Source organism: Equus przewalskii, chromosome 2 (assembly GCF_037783145.1).
Source record: "Equus przewalskii isolate Varuska chromosome 2, EquPr2, whole genome shotgun sequence".
Lineage (NCBI taxonomy): Eukaryota > Metazoa > Chordata > Mammalia > Perissodactyla > Equidae > Equus > Equus przewalskii.
This window is the reverse complement of record NC_091832.1, coordinates 35,567,859-35,589,339: the sequence shown is the minus strand read 5'-3', so window position 1 is coordinate 35,589,339 and position 21,481 is coordinate 35,567,859. Positions and strand designations below refer to the sequence as shown.

At 56.1% G+C, this 21,481-nt stretch overlaps 1 protein-coding gene and 1 long non-coding RNA gene across 11 annotated transcripts in view; one reads left to right on the top strand and one right to left on the bottom strand.

Moving 5' to 3' along the window:
• Positions 1-21,481, top strand: part of IGSF21 (immunoglobin superfamily member 21) — a 242,232-nt gene that overhangs the window by 39,775 nt on the left and 180,976 nt on the right. The window lies entirely within an intron of this gene.
• Positions 15,198-21,122, bottom strand: LOC103558495 (uncharacterized). Its single transcript, XR_546738.2, has 3 exons — positions 20,915-21,122; positions 15,690-15,985; positions 15,198-15,306 (listed from the first exon to the last, which is right to left on the bottom strand). It is a non-coding gene; the product is annotated as an uncharacterized lncRNA (long non-coding RNA).

Genomic DNA, 21,481 nt, shown 5'->3' with positions numbered 1-21,481 from the left:
GACTCTGCTCAGTGGTGGAGGGAAGCGATAGGCTGCTCGGCCTTCTCTGACCTTAATGCCTGGCCCGGGGAGGCTGGCGGCAGCTCGGTCGCCTCCCTGACTCTGTGCTGGGTCCTGTCCTGAGAGAATGTGCACATGTTCCTGGCCACGATGCGTCTGGTGCAGAGAATGCTTCCCTAGGGAGGGGGCCTGAGCCAAGGGAGAGAGAGGGGCTGTCCCGGGAGGGTCAGCTCTAGGGGCTGGGGGTGGGCAGGGGCTGGCAGGTGGGGTCTCACTCAGGACTAGTAGAGTCACTCCTCCTCCAGGCAGCCCTCCAGGACCTTTTCAGATTCTCGCCTGTCTCAGGGTCTCCAGCGAGTCCTTCTTCTAAGCAGGGGAGAGGTGAGGAGGGCACAGGAGGGCAGGGGACAGAGAAAATGAGTGAAAGGGAGAGGATGAGCTTTGGGTACACAAGGCAGCTCCATTTTCTTGGAGCCTAAATGGCTTAGCTCGTGTTGATCCCACCTGGAATGTGCCCCACTCCCACCCTTCCTCACGTCCTTTAAGTGCCAGCCCAGAAGCCACGGCTCTGTCTCCTTGGTCCCCGCCCCCAACCCCCTCCACTGCCTCTGCTGCCTGGGTCCCATGGCACTTGGCGTGAGCCTGGATTTCCTCCCCTACCTTTGTCATCTGACCACGCCCACGCCCACGCTGTGACCCCCGGAGGACAGGCCTGGCCCATCCCCCCAGCGCCCAGCACAGGGTGCGGCCCAGAGACGCTCAGTCGTGCGTGAAGTTGTCCAAGGAGCTCTCCGAGAGCCTCAGTCTGGGCTCTGCTGCTTTGGGGCCCTGTGACCTTGGATGGGCTGTCAGCCTCTCTGGGCCTCTGCTCCTTCATCTGTAAACTGGAGATAATCGCACCGAGCTGGGGGATCGCCGAGGGAACAAGAATCCAGCATCTGCGTCCGACGAGATTGGCGCTTCTTAAAAAGTCATCAAACGCGGCTGCAGAGTAGAGAAAGGGGGCCCGCCCCAGCCCAGCTCGCCCACCCCTCCCAGGGAAATTCTATCGAGCCCCCGAGGGGACGGGCAGAGGGCATGTGGCGTCCAGGGTTTCCACAGAGCTGGGGTGCCAAACAGAGGGGCCCAGCCCCTCCCCAAGTCAAGTTATAGGGACCTAGAGGCCATCTTGGCAACCCTGAAATCACGGAAGATGGACCCAGGTGTGCGGGCCGTGATGAGGCCAGGGTGCGGCCTTGAGTGCACAGCGGCCGGCCCGAGGAGGGCAGGCCGGCGTCCCTCTGTCACTGCTCAAGGCCCCGGCGGTGACCTTGGGTGAGCCGGGCTCCCAGCCCCCTCCGGGGTGAGAGGAGGGGAGCCAATAACCGTGGTCTGTCGGGGAGGCTGGGAGCTTAATTGATCAATGTCGGTACGTGTTTTGACGGGGCCAGATGCAGTGCTGGCGAAAGGTGAAGTATTAGTACATAGAATACATAATTATGATGGACCACCAGCCTGGCAGCCTGTGGAAATACTTACCCAGCTGGGAAGTAATCCGGGTAAGTGGGCCCGGGCTGCCTGTGGGCCCCGCTCAGACCCTGCAGGCCAGCTTCCACCCGATCGGGAGGGGCCGGGCTCTGCCAGACCTTGCCCACCACCAGGGGACCATTCTGCCTGGGGGGGAGGGGTCGCTTCGGGAACCATCGACCTTTAAGAGGCGGCAGACAGGGCAGGAAGGAGGCCAGAGTGGGCTGAGCTCGCGACCCCCGCTAAACACTGTGTGAACATCTCATCCACTTGATGCTCCTGTTTGCATCTCATCTTCTCCTCGGCACAGATGAGGAAACAAGCTCAGAGAGAGCGAGTCGCTTGCTTAAGGATGCACAGCAAAGGGGTGGCAGAGCTGGGATTCAAATCCAGTCCCACCTGGCTCTAAGCCTGCGTGCTATTTCTTGGGGAAGGCAAGACCGAGGCCACCACTGCCCCCCTCCTTGATCCCCTGTATCGAGGGTCCTGAGGGGGTCTGCAGCATCCTAGATCTTTCTCCCTAATGTAACTTAAAAGATTAGGAGCCAGGTTTCATGAAGAGAGTTTGGGGAAGACCCCCAAGCAACTCCAGGGTCTCCCACCAGCTGGCCATGTGCCTTTGTTCTCTGAGTTTATGTGGCACAGGCAGCACAGCAGGGCCAGGAGGTGACATCCATGTGAGGGGCGGGGGCAGTGGGGCAGAGGTGGGGGTGAGACTCAGAGTCCAAAAGACCTTTGGCTTCAGAATAACTTTCAACAAACCTGGCTGCCCGCTGTGCCCTCCCAGCCCAGAGCGCAGATACCCCAACCCTCCGCCCTTCTCGGCCCCTCGAGGACTTTCTGGGGGTAAAGGGGGGTGTCCCAGCTCATTCCTGGGAGCTCTAAGGCTGCTTCAGTGTCTGTCCCCCGGCCTGCGCTGTAGCAGGACACCGGTCAGTCATGGTGACTTACCCGCATGATGAGCCCAGGAGGGTCCTGGTTCTCAAAGTCCTCCCAGCCTGGGGCCGACCCGGGCAGGGGGCCTGTGCATCTCCGTGGGCCCCGTCATCATCTTCCCAGCGTGTCTGCCTGGCTTCCTGCCTCCCAGCCAGGCCCGAGACACGGTTCAGACCCAACCTCAGCAACACGGCACGCAGGCCCTCCCTCCTCCCGGCTGCAGCCGCTGAGGGGACGATAAGTGCCTGCTTTGCAGATGAGGAAATGGCAATTAAGGAGGTTAAGTAACTTTCCTGGGGTCGCGTGTTTGGTTTGCCTGCTTCCAGGGCAGGGGCTGTTCCCCCATCGGACTCAGGGCTCCCCTCGGGATGGGCCTGGGTCTCTTCCATCAGAGTCCGCGTGTGCTCAGAGCGGGATCTCTGTCGCTGCCACTAGACGGTGAGCTTCTCAAGGGCGGAGGCTGTGCGTCTCTCATCAGCCTGGGACCCTCCGGAGGCAGGACCTGTGCCTCCTCCATCAGACTGGGAATATCCAAGTATGGGGTTGTTTCTCCCCCGTCGGACTGGCATCTCCCTAAGGGCAGGGGTGAGTCTGCAGTCCCTGAGTGCCTCTGCACATGCCCGCCACCCCGCCCCACCCCCAGCCTCAGCACCCTCTGCCTGTGGTACCCCTGACCCCAGCCGCATTCGCATGCACGGGACTCCCCCTCAGCCTGAACAGAAGCTGCCGACAGCCAAGCCGCCCTACACCCCGGGCATTAATTAGTGTAGCTGCTGTTAAGTGTTTCTTCCCATTTATGCAAATCAGCAAGGTAAGAGGCATATAATGAAGTGTTTGTGGTTTAATACTGTGCGGTAGGAAGGAAGATGAATTTTAATTACTGGCTCCTAATTGGATGGACGGCTCGTTAATATCCTCCTGACGAGATGTCTGAGCCGGTGCTGCCCACCCACCCAGGCCGCGGTGCCTGCAGACCCGCCCCGGGCAGTGTAGACTGAGTGCCCACAGACTCTCCCCACGTGCCCCTGCTCAGGAGCATGCTGGCCATCCCTCTGCCTTTGCTTTTCGAATTCCCGCGGAGCCTTGTGATCTTGTGATCTCCTCCTCCATCTGGCTTTTGCAGGGCCCTGAGGCTCGTGTTCAGATCTCCCCTATGCCACTTGCTGTGTGACCCTGAGCAAGTCGCCTCCCCTCTCTGAGCTTCGTGTTCTTCAGACTAAGTGTGGAAGGAAATCAGCAGCTATGCAGTGGGGAGAGGTTCTCCCGAGAAGTGGAGGTGATGAAGAGGGGGCAGCCCAGGCCGAGAGTCTGGAGGAGAGAGGAATGTGGGGTGTTTGGGAGAGCTGGGAGAGGGGTGCCACCCCAGAGGTGGGGGTTGCTGAGGATGGTCGTATCCCGCTCATCCTGGGCAGCTCCTTGTCTCAGAACTTCCCTGGGAAGAGCTGACCCTGGGAGCCCTGGCTTGGGGTTCCTACCCTGGGTTTCATGGAGGACTCTCGGAGTTGACGGCCTCCCTGTGCTGCCACCATCACAGTGTGTCACCTGGTGCACATTTAGCATGTGCCCCCCCATCAGACTGTGGGCTCCCTCGGGGACAGAGCCAGTCCATTTGTTTGTCCTGTATCTGGATGTCCAGCACAGCTCTGGGACCCTCTATTCATCCAAGATGAATTTGTCCAATGAAAGAATGATCAATAAGTGGGGCCAGGCTGGGCCTGCTTGCTGAAGAAGCTCCAAGGCACAGTGCAGTTTAGATTTTGGAGGAGACAGGCAATAGGGAGCCACGGAGGACTCTAGACAGGGAGCAGATGAAATGCTGCGATACACGGCACCTTCGTGGGTCCTCTCCACTCCCTTCTCCTTTAACATCCAAATCTTGACATGACCCTAGGTCTCTAGATAACAGATTCAGAAGCATTTATGGATCCTCTGGACAGGCAGAGTGTGCACGAGAATTGGGAAGGACAGGGCTGGAGGGAGAGAAGAAATTCCTTCTCACCAGGAATTTGAGGAGGAGGAACAGGTACGAGGCTACAGCCTGGGTTCCCTGTAATGCAAAGAGCAGTCTCCTTGGAAAAACACCCTGGAGTCTGAACCCAGTGCTGAGACTTAAGCAGCTTTGTCGTCTGTCTGGGCCTCAATAGCCTGATCTGTAAAATGGGCTAAACCTACCTTGCAGTGTGTTGAGAGAGTAAATGACATAAAGTATTTCAAACACTTAGCATAGCGCCGAGCACATAGTAGGTGTTGAAGAAATGGGAGACGCTATTGTTGTTAGATCTCCCACAATGAGAGAGAGAGCGACCAGGCTTGTCCCCTGGGTGCCGCGTCCCGGGGAAAAGCACCGGTGTCTGACTTCAGGCACACCTGGTCTGCCGCAGTCTGGCTGGGTGACCTTGCCGGAGTTTTCCTCTCTAGGTTGGAATTTCTTTCTTGTTAAGATGGGGGGTGGTACAGTATCTCCTCGCAGGGTCTAGGGGGGTTAAGTGAGGACACACGTGGGCAGAGCCTGGCACTCAGGCTGCCCTCGTCCAGCGTTCCGGCGGCTGCTCCTGTCGCAGCGGGGACCACCCTCTCACGAGGGGACCAGGCCAGTCACTTTCCCGTTCTGAACGTCAGCTTCCTCACTGGATCTGGGATCACAGTCCCTGCCCAGACGCCCTCCGGAGTCACCGCAGAGCCAGCAGAAGGGGTCTGCGCGCAGTATTCCTAAACTGTAAAGTGCTGGGTGCCCGCGGGCTCTGGGGGCTGGGGCCACTGAGGGCGCAGGGTGGCCGTTCCTGGAGCTGCCTGGCTGGGCAGGGTGGAGGGCGACCGCGATGGCAGGTGGACATGGGATGCCGCTGTGGGTGCAGGAGACCAGCTGCAAAGCCTCGGGCCTCTGATTCCACCGGGGACTGGAGCCTCCCGGCTGGCAGCTGAGATGAGTAAGCTCCTCAGCCTCGGGGCTCAGGATAAGGAAAGGACCCTGCCCTGCCTGCTCCAGGCTGCTGCCCTCCTTTTCTCCACCCGGAGTCCCTGCCGGCCCTCCCAACCCCGCATGGCTGACAAGGGAGGGACAACCAGCATTTACTGAACGCCTGCTGTATACGGCAGGTGCTCCTCTCAGCACTGTTATCATCCTCACGCTGCAGATGGGGAAACTGAGGCAGCTTGTTGGAGACGGCGCAGCGCGTGAGCGTCAGAGCTGGGGTGCCGCCCGGGCCTGGCTGACCCCTCGCCGTGCTCTCTCCTGGGGACCCACGGACACCTGCTCGATTCGCGGAAGCATCCCCAGGCCATCTAGAGCCTATGGATCTTCTCCCAGCCCCGCCTCCTGGGGCAGAGGCCAGGGCAGCTGCATGCACTGCGGGCGCTTGTTCCCAGGGCCCCGCCGGGGACAGGAGAGCAGACGAGCCTGAGCCCTCAGGAGGCTCCCGGCCCAGAGGCCTGCCAGGGTTTTAAAGGAGAGAAAAGCTATGAAATGGGTGTGAAAAAACACTTGTTTGAAAGGAAAGCAGATGTCAGACAGATGTGCTCCCAACTCCCACTGCAGCCTTCTGATGTGGTGGTGGAAGGAGGCTCTGAACTTGTGTTCCGCAGCCAAATATTTACGAAGCCTTTTCTGCCAGAGGCAAAGCAATGGGACCGAAGGCTCAGAGGCTTTGGCATCAAGCAGATGAAGCAGGCCTGGGTTTGAATCCCAGTGTACCTTCTGAATGCTGTGTGACCTTGAGCATGCCACTTAACCTCTCTGTGCCTCCATTTTCTCAGCTGCAAAAGAGACTCATCATACCCACCATATAGGGTTTATTAATATATGTTAGGGACAGAGCGTGGCTCCTGGTGGATAGTAGGTACTCAATAATTGTCCATTCCATGCCCCTTGTTATAGAGGCGTCCGTAAGCTAAGGATGTGAAACTTACCAGTATTTGCCCTTCAGACTGGGCTGATGGGAGGGGGAGCTCCCTGGGAATGATGACAGAAAGCGAGGTCCTGAAGGCAGGGGAGCTATACCCCAGAGGAGTCTTTGGACTTGCAGGAACCAAGACAGGGGAGATCAGGGGCCTGGGGAGACCCATGGGGGTGTCACAGTGCAGGAGTGGTCCCTGGAGGGTGGCGAAGTCGGCTGTGAGGGCTGTGGCCATGGGGAGGCAAGGCTGGATCCCCGTCACTCTGGGGTGATTCCTCTGAACTGAGGACACCTCCACGGGGCTGGGGGACTGCGGCAGAGGCTGGGCGCCCATTCTGGGGTCAGAAGGCCTGAGCTCCAAGCCTGGTTCTGCCGGTTGCCGACAGCTGACCTCGGACAAGACACCTCCGCTTCTCTGAGGCCGCTTCCTGGGCTGTAGAAGGAGGATCTTAATCTTGCCTTGTAGGGTCATTGGTGGTAAGAGCTCAGCAAACAGTGATTGTTGCTCTGTTGTTGGTGTTGATGTCACGGGGGTGGTCGAGCATGAGAGGCCAGAGGGAGGCGCGGGGGCCAGGTGGGAGGTGAGGTGCATGGGTCTGAGCCTCCACTTGCTGGGCCCTGGGGAGGAGAATCTCTTCTGTGAACGGGGGCACCTTTGCCCAGGGCGGGGCAGCTCTCTAAGGCTCTGGACAGGCTGCACAGCCCCGTCTCATGCACATCAGCCTCAGTTTCCCCAGCAGGAGGACAGGCTCCTGAGCCCAGCCTGTGCTCTCCATCCACCCAGCTTTGCGTCGAGGCCCCGCTGCTTCGCCAGCTTCCCCGGAACACGTTGCTGCAGCCAGCTTTGGGGGTGGGGAGCCCCCGCCGCCCTCCGTCCCTCTGGAGGGGAAGGAATGAAGTGTCCGCCTTGGTCTTCTTGGATTTCATACATGATGACAGCCTGGGGCATTTACTGGGAGAGTCTGGAGATCTTAACTTCCAAACCCAGTATCAGGGCTCGGGAGCTGACACAGATGTTTTCTGATTCACGAAAATTTATTATGTGGAAAGGGAAGTACAAGGATAGCTCTTATCTGTATTATATCCAGTTTAGTTACTGATCTGGGGGATCCATCGATGTGAAACTACCCGGTGGCCGGACGTTGAAGGAGGCGGACAGCAATGGTAGAAGAGCACTAGCTCCATCCAGGTAGCAACTACTCCCTTTATGGATGAGGAAACTGAGGCACAGACAGGGTAAGTGATGGCTCAAGGTTGTATGGCTAAAAAGTGGCAGAGCTGAGATTTGAACTCAGATTTGACTGCAAAGCACTTATTTTTCCTTCTTTCTCTCCCTCCTTCCTTCCTCCTCTCCCTCTCCCTCCTGCCCTTCTTTTCTTTCTTCCTTCTCTCTCCTTTCTTTCCTTTCGATATTGCCAATTCGCCATCTATAGGGTTGTGCAATCGACACTCCCACCAGCCTCGTTGGAGAGTCCCCCCATATTCCCCCACAATCTTGGTAACACGGTGTTAGTAACCCTTTGGAAATTGGTCCATCTGATAAGTGAAAGACGATATCTTGGAGCAGTTGTAGCATGAATGAGGTTGAGCATATTTTCATATGTTTATGTATCATTTGTATCTCCTTTTTGGGTGAATATCTATCATATTCTTTGCCCATTTTTAATATTAGTTTGTTGGTCTTTTTCTTATTGATTTCTAGGAACTTTTTATTTTATTAAGGATATAATTTGTAATAGGAGATGCTACTAGTCTGCTAGGGACTGCCGTAATGAAATACTGCAGACTGGATGCCCACAATGACAGAAACTTCTTTTCTCAAGAAAGTCCAAGATCAAGGTGTCAGCAGATTTGGTCTCTCCTTGGCTTGCAGACAGCTGTTGTGTCCTCACGTGGTCTTTCCTCTGTGCACGTGCGTCTCTGGTGTCTCTCTTATGTGCCCAAATGTCCTTTTCTTATAAGGAGACCCATCAGATCAGATTAGGACCCACCCTAACGGCCCTGTTTTAACTTAATCACCTCTTTAAGGCCTGACCTCCAAATACAGCCAGGTTCTCAGATACTGCGGGTCAGGACTTCAACATGCGAACCTCAGGGGCACACAGTTCAGCCCATAACAGAGTCCCACATATTTTTCTCTGTTTGTCTTGTTTTTAAACCTTACTTGTGCATTTTTCTCACTATTCATAAGCCCTCCTCAAATTCCTGAATTTGGCTGTCTGAGGTCGGTCTGGTCTAGGACGCTGAGTGTCTGCCTCTGCCCTGTTCCCGGCATTTGTCTTCTGGGACGGTGTGGTCCAGAGGGAAGGGCGTGGCAGGCTGTGACGTCACAGTGACCCGGCCTCAAGTCCTGGCTCTTTACCAGGCAGCAGCGTGACCTTGGGCGAGTCCCTCTCGCTGTCTCTGAGTCTCGCTTCTGTAAATGAGGCTAATAATAGCGAGCTGGCAGGGCGGCTGTGAGGATGAAATGAGATGATGTCTATAAAACGTGGAGCGCCGTGTCTGGCCCGTGACAGGGGCTCCGTCTGCTGGAGCTGTTGTGACTTTATGAATAACGGCCCGTGTTTATCAAGCATCTGGGACACGCAGGGCACGAGGGGAGGGGGACGCAGAGGTGAGTGCGTCCGAGTCTTTGGTCTCAGGGTCATGGTCTGGAGGGGCAGCTGGAATCCACGGGCCAGGCCCCCTGGTCCTCCACAGCCAAGACAGGGGAGGGAGGCATTCACAGAGGTGCTGGCACATCTTTCTGCAGGTGGAAAGGAGGGGTGAGGGGGAGGGCATTGCTGGAGGGAGGAGCCAGCACACGCAGGAGCCGGGAGCCAGAAAGTAGAGACCACCGACCATCACTGTTGGAGTCTCTGTCCGCTCTGGGAGAAGTCTGGAAAGGATGGGAGTGGTCAGAGGCGGGAGGTGCCGTGGAGAATCCATTGGGGAAACAGACCCCTTCCCCTGAAACAAGCAGAGCTGGGGTGTGTTTGGAGTCGGCCCCGAGCCTGTAGGTGCTCACGCCGCTGAGTGAAGGGCCACACAAGCGAGCAAACGTCGTCCAAGTCCCATGTCAGCGCCCACTGGGCCGATCACAGGCGGCCCGGCTGAGGCTGAGCCCGCAGAAGGAGAGGGCGCAGCCTGGCACGGGTGGCTGCGGACCTGAGAAGCCCGTGTCCTAAACAGGAGACAAGGGTGACCGCAGACGTCAGCAGGACGGTGGGGAGCGGTCCACGGGGCCACGTTGGGTAGTGGTGGCTCAGGAGAGCAGTGGGATGGACAGAACTTCGGTGCCTGGCGCTTTATCTCGTCTACTTCCTGCTTCAAACCTGCAGAGGTCCACAGAGGCTATTACTGGCCTAGTATACTGAGGCGGCCCATGCTGGCTGGGAAAGGGTCAGACGGGGGGACCCTAGTGAACACAAACCCCGTGAATGGACTCGGTGCCCCCCACCCGCCATCTGCCTTGTTGCGTCCCCTCCTGTCCCACGCGGAGTGGATTTGGCTAAGCAAGCTTGGGTTATGCTGTACCATCTCTGGCTCCTTTTTTTAGGAGAAAAGGACACCCTGCTTTCAGCTGTTGCTAGAAACTCACTTTGTAGCTTCTTCCTCGAGATCTGGGGTTGGGGGGATGTGCTGGGTCTCACCTCTGCCCCCCATCCCTGCTGATACAGAGGAGAGGAGGGGCCCCCAGTAAATGCCCTCTCTGTTCCCCACAGCAAGAAGGGCTGGGTGGCCAGGACACTCTCACTTTCCAGGGGGCCTGGGTACCACTCTGAATTATTTTGTTTGGCTGTGAATCCCAGGGCCGTGTCTCCGCCAGAGGTCCCACATTCCTCTCCCAGCGGCAGGTCCACCAAACGCCTTCGTCACGTCTATCGTGGGAACATCTGCTCTTCTTTTAAAGATCGCATCCATAGGAGGGGACCAGCCAGCGCAGCATCACGGTCCCAAATGTCTCCCAGGGGCTGGAGGAGAACTTGAGGGCTCAGTGGGTCCACCCTGCTATCTGTGGAGGGCGGGGGGTGGGGGGGGTGGGTGAAGATGCAGTAAATCCTCTGAACTCCGAGGAGGGTCCCTGCTGCCGCCGCCGGAGCCCCCTCCGCGCCCCTCTGCCCACCACGGAAGAGCATCTGGCCATTAGCTTATATCTAATAACCCTTAAACACTGCCATTAAGCCAGCTCTCATTCTTCTAAACTGCCCAGGAAGGGGATTCAGCGTGATATATGGGGGCTTTTATGGCTGGTACTGGGCAGTTTAAGGACTCCGCGGCACGCTGCACACACACATTGTTGCGTAAATAGGAATCGCTGTGATATCAAGCCATCGCTCAGCTCGGCGTCCAGCTTCTTAGCAGTACAGAACCCAGCCCCTGCAGCCTGAGTCACTGCCACTTGGTGAGGGGGGCTGAGGACAGAGGGACTGGCCCAGAGCTGGACAACTGGGTCCCCATGATGTCACCACAGCTGGATGCACCGGGAGACCCCATTACTCTGTCTCCCCGGCCCCTCTTCCTTATTTAACTCAGCCTTTTCCTCAATTACCCTTTCATGTTGCGTGAGGGGCAGGGGATGGAAGAGGAAAGACATTGCCAAGTGTCGGAATTAACCTACCTCGTGCCGGGCACTCTACACATGTTATGGCATCAGAGCCCCGATTTTACACAGTAGTTAAGGTGTCTCACCCATTTACAGCTGAGGAAATTCAGTCACACGCCCAAGGTCACGCAGCTCATAAGTGACACAGCTGACATTTGAACCCCGCCCCTGGGGCTGGCATCGAGGCCGTCAGTGTGAAACACGAGGCTCTTGGGCTGGGGTGGGGCAGGTGCCGGCTCTGGGGGGCAGCTCTGAGGGACTGAGGAGCCCGTGGGGGTTATAAAAACAGAGACAGGAGAGGAGGGCAGAGAGAGCTCAGAGCTTTTCTCTGGGTTTGCAGACAAGGGAATGGTGCTCACCCAGCGGGCGCACTCACGCACAAGCAAATGGACAGTGTTAATATTTAATGAGCGATGCTGGCTGCAGGGGAATTGCTATTTACTCAGCGATTCTCTCCATGTCCCTCAGCAGGGGGCTGAGGACCCCCAACAGCCCAGGGGGACGCTCCCGGCTCAGATCCCCACAGGCGGGACTCCCATCCAGGCTGGTCCGCTGGCTGCGTGCAGCAGCTCCCCGGATCTGGTCCAGCGTCAGGCCCCGGGGCTGGGGGAGGAACAGAGGGCTGTGAAGTCAAGTCTCCGAGCTGGGGGAGTTCCATTTCTGCCCGGGAGCAGCTGAAGACAAAACTCAGACAATATTTCTCCCTTCTTCTTTTCCTCAACCCTCCACCCCTCTTTCCGACGCTGCCTGAGATGCCAGCCGTTTGCTGGGGTCTTTGCTGGGGTCTCTGGCTCTTCCCGACTCACAGAGGTGGCCCGAGGGTCCAAGAGCTAGTCCTCAGGGAAATCAGCGCCTCCTCTGCTACTTCTGCCAACCCGGGGCCGGGGCACAGCTGGACACGTTAGCAGCTGTCTTTGCTTGTAGCTGGAGCCCCCCGCCCCCCAGCCCGGGGTAGGGAGTGCTCGCTGGCAGTTAGTTCTGCCTGATTAACAAAAATGGAAGATGAGCTTATTGCCAGGGAGCACGTGCTGCTTGCTTGGTAGGGAGGGCGAGCTTGCGAATCACAGGGTGCCAGGGAGGGGAAAGGATTGTAAGTGCGGTTCCTGGTGCTGGAGAGTTTGGGGTCCCCTTGTGGGTGCTTGGTGCCAGAGATAAGCTGCCAGTCTGGTGGGTGTGGAGGACGAACCTGAAAGTGGGTGGGCTGTAAGCCGGGAGGGGAGCAGGGTCTCGTGAGCGCCGGCTACAAGCAGGAGTTGGAGCAGGAGCGGTTCCACGGAGCAGATGGGTTGGTGAGGCATTGTGGGGCATGGTTAAGGGACGGGCCTGGGGTTGCATAGCTGTGTGTTGAAATCCAGGGTCTGTCCTAATCCCCAGCGCACAGTAGGTGCCTGGAAGGGGCGGTACTGATGCTGTCATGGCGGGAAAGGCAGGGAACGGCATTCCAGTTAGAAGGAACAGCATGGGCAAAGAGCATGACCGAACCTAGATGCCGCATCTGGAGGATCCTATACCTGGATGAAAGGATGCAACAGCGGGGACAAGGCAGGGAGATGAGGGGAGAAAGAGAGGTTGGGGACCAGCCATCTAGCTGAGGAGTGGGGTCTTAGGTTATTGGCAAAAGGGAGCACTTCTGAATAGGTATTCTAGAATAAGACAGATCAGTGTCTCCTGAATGGTCAACCTTGACCCCTTGCTGGCTGGCTACAAAAACCCCTTTGGGATGATACATATTATAGAGTCCAGGGTCTCACTTCTAAGGAGTCTGATTCAATAGGTAAAGATACCTCATCTGTATCCAATGCTGTCTACTTGCTTGGCTTTATTCCATCTGCTTTGCTTTTTTTTAACCTCATATAATCCTTACAACAATCCTATGGGAATAGGGACTGTTATTATCCCCATTTTACGGGGTGGGGGAAGTGAAGAACAGAGAGGTTAAGTAACTTGTTCAAGGTTGCACAGCAGCAATTGTCAGAACCAGGATTTGAGCACAGGCTGCCTGACTCCAGAGTCCATGCTTTTAACCACACTGCTATTGTGGCTCTCACACAGGCTGGGGAAATCTTACTTTACTGGGCACTGCCTCCCAACCGCTATTCTAACAGGCTGCAGATTTGGGCCGCACTGGCCTTGTCTATGAGTGTCCTTGCATTCAGAGGGAGGAGAGGTCAAGAGTAGGTGGCACCATCAGGAAGGGCTTCCTGGAGAAGGTGGACTTAAGGGGGTCCAGTTGGAGTTGATGCAGGGAACAGGGAGGAGGGCGTTCGGGTGAGAGGCACAGTGAAGGAGAGGCAGGAGGGAGCAGACATGCAGACCGGCCGGAGAGGCTGCCGCGGAGGCGCGCTGGGAGGCGGGGTGTGCACAGAGTGGACGTGGCCGGCTCCCGAGAGGTTTCCATCCAGGTGTCCCACGAGGAGGGGTCAGCGGGTCGTAGGCCCTCAAGGCCCCTGCTTTTCCAGAAGCTCCCAGGCTCAGTGAGAGTCTGTCCATGGTGCCGAGAGCAGCCCAGAAGGGAGCCCCCATTGCTGCCCTAAGAAACCATTCTCTCTGCCCAAGACCCACGGGTGGGGCTCGCCGGACGCCCTGGAGTTGGGGGCTGGGGGCAGAGTGGGGGAGCCCAGGCTCCACGGCAACCCGGAGGGGAGTCGTCTCGGCTCTGCTCTGGACTGGGCAGCCCCTGATGGTCCGTGCACCCCCGGCCGGGGTGGAAGTTATTACAGATAAAGGAACAGCCGCGCCGAGGGAGGAGCAGGCAGAGCGCTAGAGAGCTCCATCCTCAGGATGGAAGTTCTCGTTCTGGCTCTGCCACTCGCTAGCCACGTGGCTCTTCCTCTCCGAGCCTCAGTTTCCTCTGCTGTAAAAGAGGAATTCATAGCACCTGCCAGGGGAGACGACGCACGATCCCCATCATAAACACTTCATCAACAAAGCCGTTATTATTATTACTTGTCACAAGCTCTCTTGGTCACCTTCCTAACGACCATTCTTGCTCGTTTCTCCTTTCTCACAAGAGCTTAATATTGTTGGGGAATCCCCCCTTCCTTCCTCCATGGGGACCTGGGAGGAGGCACCACCTCCAGCCCCGAGGACCGAGTCCTGATTCATCTAAGGCTGAGCCCATCGCCGCTGTCCTGTTCCCCTGCCAGTGATTGGTGGAGTCATGGGCACCTGACGCAGTTCTGGCCAATGAGAGGAAGTCTGCAGGGGCTTCTGGGAAAGGATTATCTCGCTAGTAAAAAGAGGCACATGGGAAGTAGTGGTCCCTCTTCTCGTTCCCAGGACAGAGTAGTGTCTGCCGTTGATGGCTGGAGTTGCTGCAGCCATCTTGCAGCCATGAGGGAGACTAAGCTTACAGGCTGAAAAGGCCAGGGAAGAAAGATAGATGAGACTTGGGACCTCGAGGGTCTGGGCTACTGAATTAATCAGCCCTGGCAATCCCCCCAGCTCAGGACATCTTAGGTGATATAATACATTTTCGATATTGTTTCAGCCAAGTTGAGTTGATATTTTCTGTTATCTGAGCTGGAAAATATGTACCTAACACCTTGTATTAAATAATTAAAGTTTATTGAGCACCTGAGTGTCCCAGAGCACGGCACTTCTGTGCTTATCACCAGACGTCATCCGCACAAGCGTGCCACAGAATTAGCATCCCCTTTGCCGTAGTCAGTTCGGGCTGCCATAACCACGTACCGCAGACGAGGTGGCTTTAACCTGGAGGCTGGAAGGTCAGGGCGCCAGCCTGGCCGGGTTCTGGTGTGAGCTCCCTTCCTGGCTTCTAGACGGGCACCTTCTTGCTCAGCTGCTAACGGTACCTCTCCGTCTCCAAGTACAGTCACATTGGGGGTTAGCGCTTCAGTGCATGAATTTGGGAGGAACACGGTTCAGTCCATAGCACCATCGTACATGCAAGAACGTTTAGGCGCCCAGAGGTGAAGGGACTCGCCCCAAGTCCTTTAGCACATAGCTTGCAAGGGGACAGAGCTGGAACTTGGGCATAAATCTGCCTGAGGGGCCGGCCCGGTGGCGCAGTGGTTAAGTTCGCACGTTCCGCTTCAGCGGCCCAGGGTGTGCCGGTTTGGATCCCGGGTGCGGACATGACACTGCTTGGCAAGCCATGCTGTGGTAGGCGTCCCACATATAAAGTAGAGGAAGATGGGCATGGATGTTAGCTCAGGGCCAGTCTTCCTCAGCAAAAAGAGGAGGATTGGCAGCAGGTGTTAGCTCAGAACTAATCTTCCTCAAAAAAAAAAAAAAAAAAAGAAAGAAAATCTGCCTGAATTTGAAGGTTTGTGTGTGACTTGATCCACAAGACACCTTGAGACACCTTGGGTTTATTCATGTTCCTTATTTTTTTAAATCAGCTTCATTGGAGGCAGAATTTACCTGCAAAACAGTCACCCACTTTGTCCAATTAGAGGGATTTTGACAAATATATGCAGTCATGTCAATACCACCACAATCAAGATACAGAACCCGTCCATCCCCACCAAAGTCCCTTCATGCCCCCTTGTCCCCACCCCTGGGCCCAGGCGACCCCTGATCTGCTCCCAGGCGCCATGGTTTGGCCTTTTCTAGAATTTCCTGTAAATGGAAACCTGGTTTATGTCTCTGGGTCTGGCTTCCTTCAGTTAGCGTAATGCTTTCAAGATTTACCCATGTGGTTGTGTGGAGCAGTGGTTAGCTCCTTTTTATTGCTGAGTAGTATTCCATCATAAGGAGATACCAGTTCTGGGTTTATTTGAGTGTAAAAATAATGCCTTACACACCTGGGTGCTCCGGGGAGTTCAGCCGTGTTCGTTCCGTGGCTTCGTGTGTCCCTCTCACCACCGTGTTCCTGCGGGGAATGCAGAAATGCCCAGGCCCTGGGGTCTGTGCTGCTGAGGTCCTCGATCGAAACCTCTCTGGTTCCCTTGTGTCACCAGAGACCCCCGAGGCGCTCCAGGGAGGGAATCCCACATGTTCCCCAAATCCTCGTAGCCAGCATTCCAGCATCTTCCCAGATGGGCAGTTTTTCCTTTATCTTCGCCCAAACGTTCATGCTTCATTGCCGCCCTTCCTCCTGCTGACGACACGGAAGCTTTGAAGTGAGCGAAATGCACGGGTCTGAAGGCGCGAGGAGAAGTGCTGATCAGACCCGGGAGTCCCTCCCACGCCCCTGGTGGTGCAAGAAGCTGGTTAACCGTGGAGCGGATGCTGTGGGTACCACTCGCATCCCCTGGCTTGCTCACGCAGAGCACGCTGCTGTGCCTGGCGGCCTTCTTTGTCTGGCAGAGCCCATTTCCCACCCAACAGCCCGGCACCTTCTCCCCTCGGGCGGGATACCCCACAGGCTTGTGTTGCCACTGGTTCCCAGAGGTCACCGCCCAGGGGACTAAGCCTGTCACCCACCGTGGTAAGCTGCCTGCTGACATACTCAGTCTGGCTCCTCCAGGGCCCTGATGGAGTTTTCTGGACCGCCCCCTCCCAACCAAAATAACCTACATACACTGAAATCCTTGTCTTGGGTCTGCTTCTGGGGGCCCATCTGGAGCCAAATGATACCATTTATTGAGTACTTACGGTCTATGAGGCTCTAGGCTAGATGCTTCTGCACTATTCTTATCGCCACAGCCCCCTCAGGGGGACCCATCCCATCACTGTCGTTTTGCAGATGATGTGACCGAGGCTCAGAGAGGATGAGTAACTTGTCCAAAGTCACACAGCAAGTGGCCAAGCCAGGTTTCAAACTCCCAGCACTTACCCCTGCCCTGCACCCCTGAAACACACACTCAGATATCTGTGTGACCCTCATCTGGAGTTTGAGTAAAGCTCTCTGTCTTGAGAGTCCAAGAAATCAGAATTCTTTTTCCTTTTTTTTTTTTTTTTTTGTGAGGAAGATTGGCCCTGAACTAACATCTGTTGCCAATCATCCTCTTTTTGCTTGAGGAAGATTGTCCCTGAGCTAACATCTGTGCCAGTCTTCCTCTGTTTTGTGTGGGATGCTCTACAGTGTGGCTTGACCAGCGGTGCTAGGTCTGCGCCCAGGATCCGAACCCGTGAACCCGGGGCTGCCTGAAGCGGAGCGTGCAAACTTAACCACTCAGCCATGGGGCAGGCCCCCCCAAAATCAGAATTCTGTTTCAGCTCAGCTGCAGATGTGCTCTGTGGCCTCAGGCAAGTCATTCGCCCCCCTGGGCTGTATTTCCGCTGGAGGCAATTAGATTGCTTGATGTAAGCAGGTCCTTCCAGCTCTGACACTTGGTGAAATCTGAGGTTGAAGGGTGTGGATGTAGGACAAACAATAGCCCCTGTTTTACCCAGTGGGGACTAAGTGTGTGGAGTTAGCCGCAGCAGAAGATAGGAGCGAAGAGAGAAAGGGTGGCCTGCAGGATTCAGGGGAAGCTGGGCATGGAGCAACAAGGCAGCCCCTAGGGGGACATGGGGGCTGTGAGGGGGCGGGAGGTGGACCCCAAGGTTAAGGGCAGCCTGGGGCCTCCCCTCCTCGCCTTTCCCTCTTGGCTAGAGTGTCCTGGGGAGAACCTAGAGGAGGGCTCCCTCTGTTCGGTCCCTTGTGTGGGGTCCCCTGAGCACGGGCTGCTCCAACTCTCCTTCCCCAGCGGCCCAGCCACGTGGAGGTGCCTCCCCCAGCACCGAGGAGTGGCAGGTGAGGTGGAGGGAGAGCGCATGAGCTGCTGCCGGCCCCTGCCCCCTCCCAAAGCCAAGCCAGGCAGGGGAGAGCCCGTGAATTATGCATGCGCCTGTTAATCACACCCTGATTAAAATGATTGTGCTAATATTAATCCTCCCAGCCCTCTTGGAGGAGGGGCGCAGGGGCCCTGGCAGAGGCCAGCCACGGGTCCTTGCTCCTGGTGCTAGACCACTCCCAACCGACCCGTGCATTTGTAGGATGCTGGCTCTCTGCCAATCCCTGAGCACCCTCTGGGTGTGGGCTCGCCCCGCTGAGTGTGTGCCCCGCTCCTTGTGGAGGAGGAAGGACTCCATGACTGGCCCGGACCTTATGAACCTGCAGAACGAGGCTCAGACATGTCCAAGGCCTTAAGTATGGACACACAGCAATGAGCCTGGTTAGGAGCAAGGCCGAGGGCTGCGTCTCGAGGGTGGGGACAGGGAGCATCTTCAAGGCAGCGTCATGTGGGGAGTTCCTTTGGGGAAGACAGAATTCTTCATTTGCTCGGATAACTGCAGGAGGGGGCTGGGGGCACCCTCGGCTTACACACGCCGGAGCTGTGGACACCCGACACTTGGGCTCCATTGTTTAGACACCTGGAGGCATCATCGCGGTAAAGTTAAGGAAAGAGCGTGGTCTCTGGAGCCCAAGGGACCTGAATTCCAGTCTGGCCTCCTCGGGCTCTGACGGACGATCTTGAGAGTAACTGACTGCTTCCCTGAGCCTTCGAGGCCCCACCTGGAAAACAGGGCAGTGATGCCCACCTCTCAGGCCTGTCATCAAGACTGAGGGACGCCATGTAAGGAGGGCACCTCGTGGCACCTGGCAGGTGCTCTGCAAGGATGAATTTCCCAGGGAGAAAACCTTTTCCCACTGATGCGGAGAATCAGCATGTAAGTGGTGATCAGGAGTTTCTTCCTGCCTTCATCTTCCTTCCCTCCCACCTCCTGGCCACCCGGTGCTCTGGGGGGCCTGCGTCCTCTTTCCGGGTGAGCTGGGAGGAGTGCAGGGGTCCCCACAGAGAATTTAGGATACAGAGCAATTCCCCAAGGAAAGTGTTTCCCATCATTGGTAGCCACAAATACAAATAAAACCTTGTCAGCTACCCCCAGGCCTGAGGGGACTTTGGGGAACACCCCAGGACCTGACACCCATCCACAATGACAGCAGTGCAGCTGTCGCATTAGCAGTGACACCGCCAGCCACAGCGGCGGTTTAGTGAGTGCTTCCTGTGTTCTGGGCACTAGACACACGCTGGATGTCCTTTCATTTTTCAACCCATTTGAGGCTGGCGGATATTTTCACTCCCCTTTTACAGAGGAGGACGCGAATGGCTCAGTTACTTGCTGAAGTGCACCATCCTCAAAGTCTGTGCTTTCAGCACGATTTTCTTTATTGCATCCACCGGCATTTCTTCTCCGGGAAGACATATCGCCTGATCCGAGAAGCTGACTTGTCGGTGAACTTTGGAGACAGGCCCTTCCTTGAACTGAGGATTGCGTGGGCTCTGGTGGCACAGAGGATCAAGAGCCAGGGGTAATTCAATCAGTGGACGCTGTCTGAAGGGCCCAGGCCACCCGGCAGGAGGTGCAAGGCTCCCAGTTTTGTCTCGGCCCAGAACAGTCCAACAGAGTTCTGAGAACGTACCAGATATGGCTGGCAAGAACTGTGGGCGCGTGTGTGCGAATGTATGTTTGTGTGTGTGTACACACATTGGTGCATACATAGGAATCTGTCTGTACTCACCTCACATGTGAATAAAACAAACACAGGTCGTTGCCCACTTACAAGCTTTCTCTGATATTTTTTTCCAGTTGATTACTGCCTCGTTCTGCCCCCTCAGCTCTCGTTTACAAATGCACTTATTGATGTGGTCTGCATTCATTAATTTGCATGGGTTTGCATAGTGCCGGAGGAATGACTGTGTTACTCCTCTCTCATCACTCCGGCTGGGAATTCCCTCCCCTTAGAGCAATGTCCCTGTGCCAGGGAAGATGCTGTGTCTTCGAGAACGGACTGGGGCAGGTGGCACAAGTACTTTGAAAAGCCATATTCAATATGCCTGTTGTCTTCAAAATATACCCTATAGCAAATCAAGCTTCTTGATGGGTGGAGAAGACAGTGAAAATCTGAATTTGCTCCTCCTGGGGGTGGATAGAGAAGCCCTGGGATCAGCCAGCTTATCCCCGGGGCAGGGGTTATGGTTGAGAAGCCCCCCAGACAGTCAACATGCCAGAGTCGCAGGCTGGAGGGGTGGGAAGTTGGCCACAGTGGGACTGAGTTGCCTTTGTTTTGCAAGCTGTCATTGGCCAGTGCTTAGCGATCACTTAGATTTCAATCAGCTGTGACAGACATAACCTTGAAGTGTGAGGTTGTTGGGAAAGAGAAGAAAGGAAGACAGAGAGAGAGAGAAGAACATGCAGTGCGGGCTGGAAGGAGAGAGGAGGGGAGAATGTCTCCTGCACCCCTACTGTGTGTCAACCTCCGTCCATTTCTTGATGACTTGCTCTACGCATCCTAAAGATGCACGCAGCCCGGTTCCCCCAGCTCTTCTTACCCTCTTAATAACTCTTTGCAATTAAGCTGCATTTCCTCCGTTTTACACAAAGTGGAACCTCACAGAGGCCTTTTGGCCACCAAGAGGCTGACTCAGGGTCAGCCACCTCTCTGTCTTCCTGGGTTCAGATCCCTGACCCGCCTCTTACTGGTATGTGCTATCAGACGAGTTATCTAACCTCGTGCTGCCTCAGTTTCCTCACCTGTGAAGCGGGGATGATAGTCCGGAACTCACTAGGTGTGTAAGCATTAAATGAGTTATTATGTGTAAAACGCAAGGCACGGTGCCAGGCACATGTTAAATTCTGTCCCCGTGTTAGCTGTTGTCCTATTATTGTTATTCTACGTGCCCGGCTTGTTCAGCACCACCTCGAATGTCCTTTTCCTCTCGTTTTCTCCCCCGTCCCCTTTCCTGCCAGCCCCTCCTCCCTTTTGGAGTAAAGCCACGTTGGAAGCCTCTCCAGCCAGCCAGCGGTGTGGGCGTCTCCCCATCTCCCACCCTGGGGGCTTGGCTCGTGGAGGACGGTGTGTCCATGTGACCCAGCCCCCTCAGAGCAGGGTGGGTGGTGGGCGCGGGGAGGCGGTCCCCCCTTCTCTCTGAGGATCTGAGGGCATAAGTTACATAACCACGACACCTGTTTTAAATTAGCCTTCAGAAGCCTCCGACAGCTGAGAAATTATTTAACAGGGAAAGAATTGAGTGCATGAATAAATATTAATATTAAATCACCACTTCCCTAGATTTAAGGGGAAGGAAGGGGGACTCACCAAGAAGTGGAGGCAGCAGCCGTCGGGGAGATGTGGCTCGTGGGAGAGGGGACAGGGAGCAGCCGGCCATCGGTCACCGGTTCCTGTCTGAGCCTGAGCTGAGCGGGGGCTCCATCTGTCAGGGGGCCGGACAGGTGGCAGAGGCTCCTGGCAGCTCAACAGGTAGCTGGTTTGAGCTCCAGCCTTCCCGGCCCGAGGTCCTGGAGGGGCCAAGGGGCAGCCTGGGGGCGACCAAAGCAAGGAGCAAATTTCCACGCCCGCCCCCCTCCCCCAGAGCAGCGGCAGTGAGACTCTCGCAGCCTGGCACTGTCGCCTCCGTGGGCCCCTTCCTCATATAAAAGTATTAAAATGTATAATTTATGATCTCATTGGTATAAAGGCAAATACAATCCCAGCTGGATTCATGGTTATATATTCATTATTATTACGTTCTTGTGTTCCCCCTGACGTAAAAGGAATCAAAATTAGAACGTTTTCGTGGGCCCCAGGCACCATGTCTGCTAGCCCAGATGAATGAGTCGGTCCCCTGTCCTGGGCTGGGGTGGGGCTGCTGCTCCACCCAGGGAA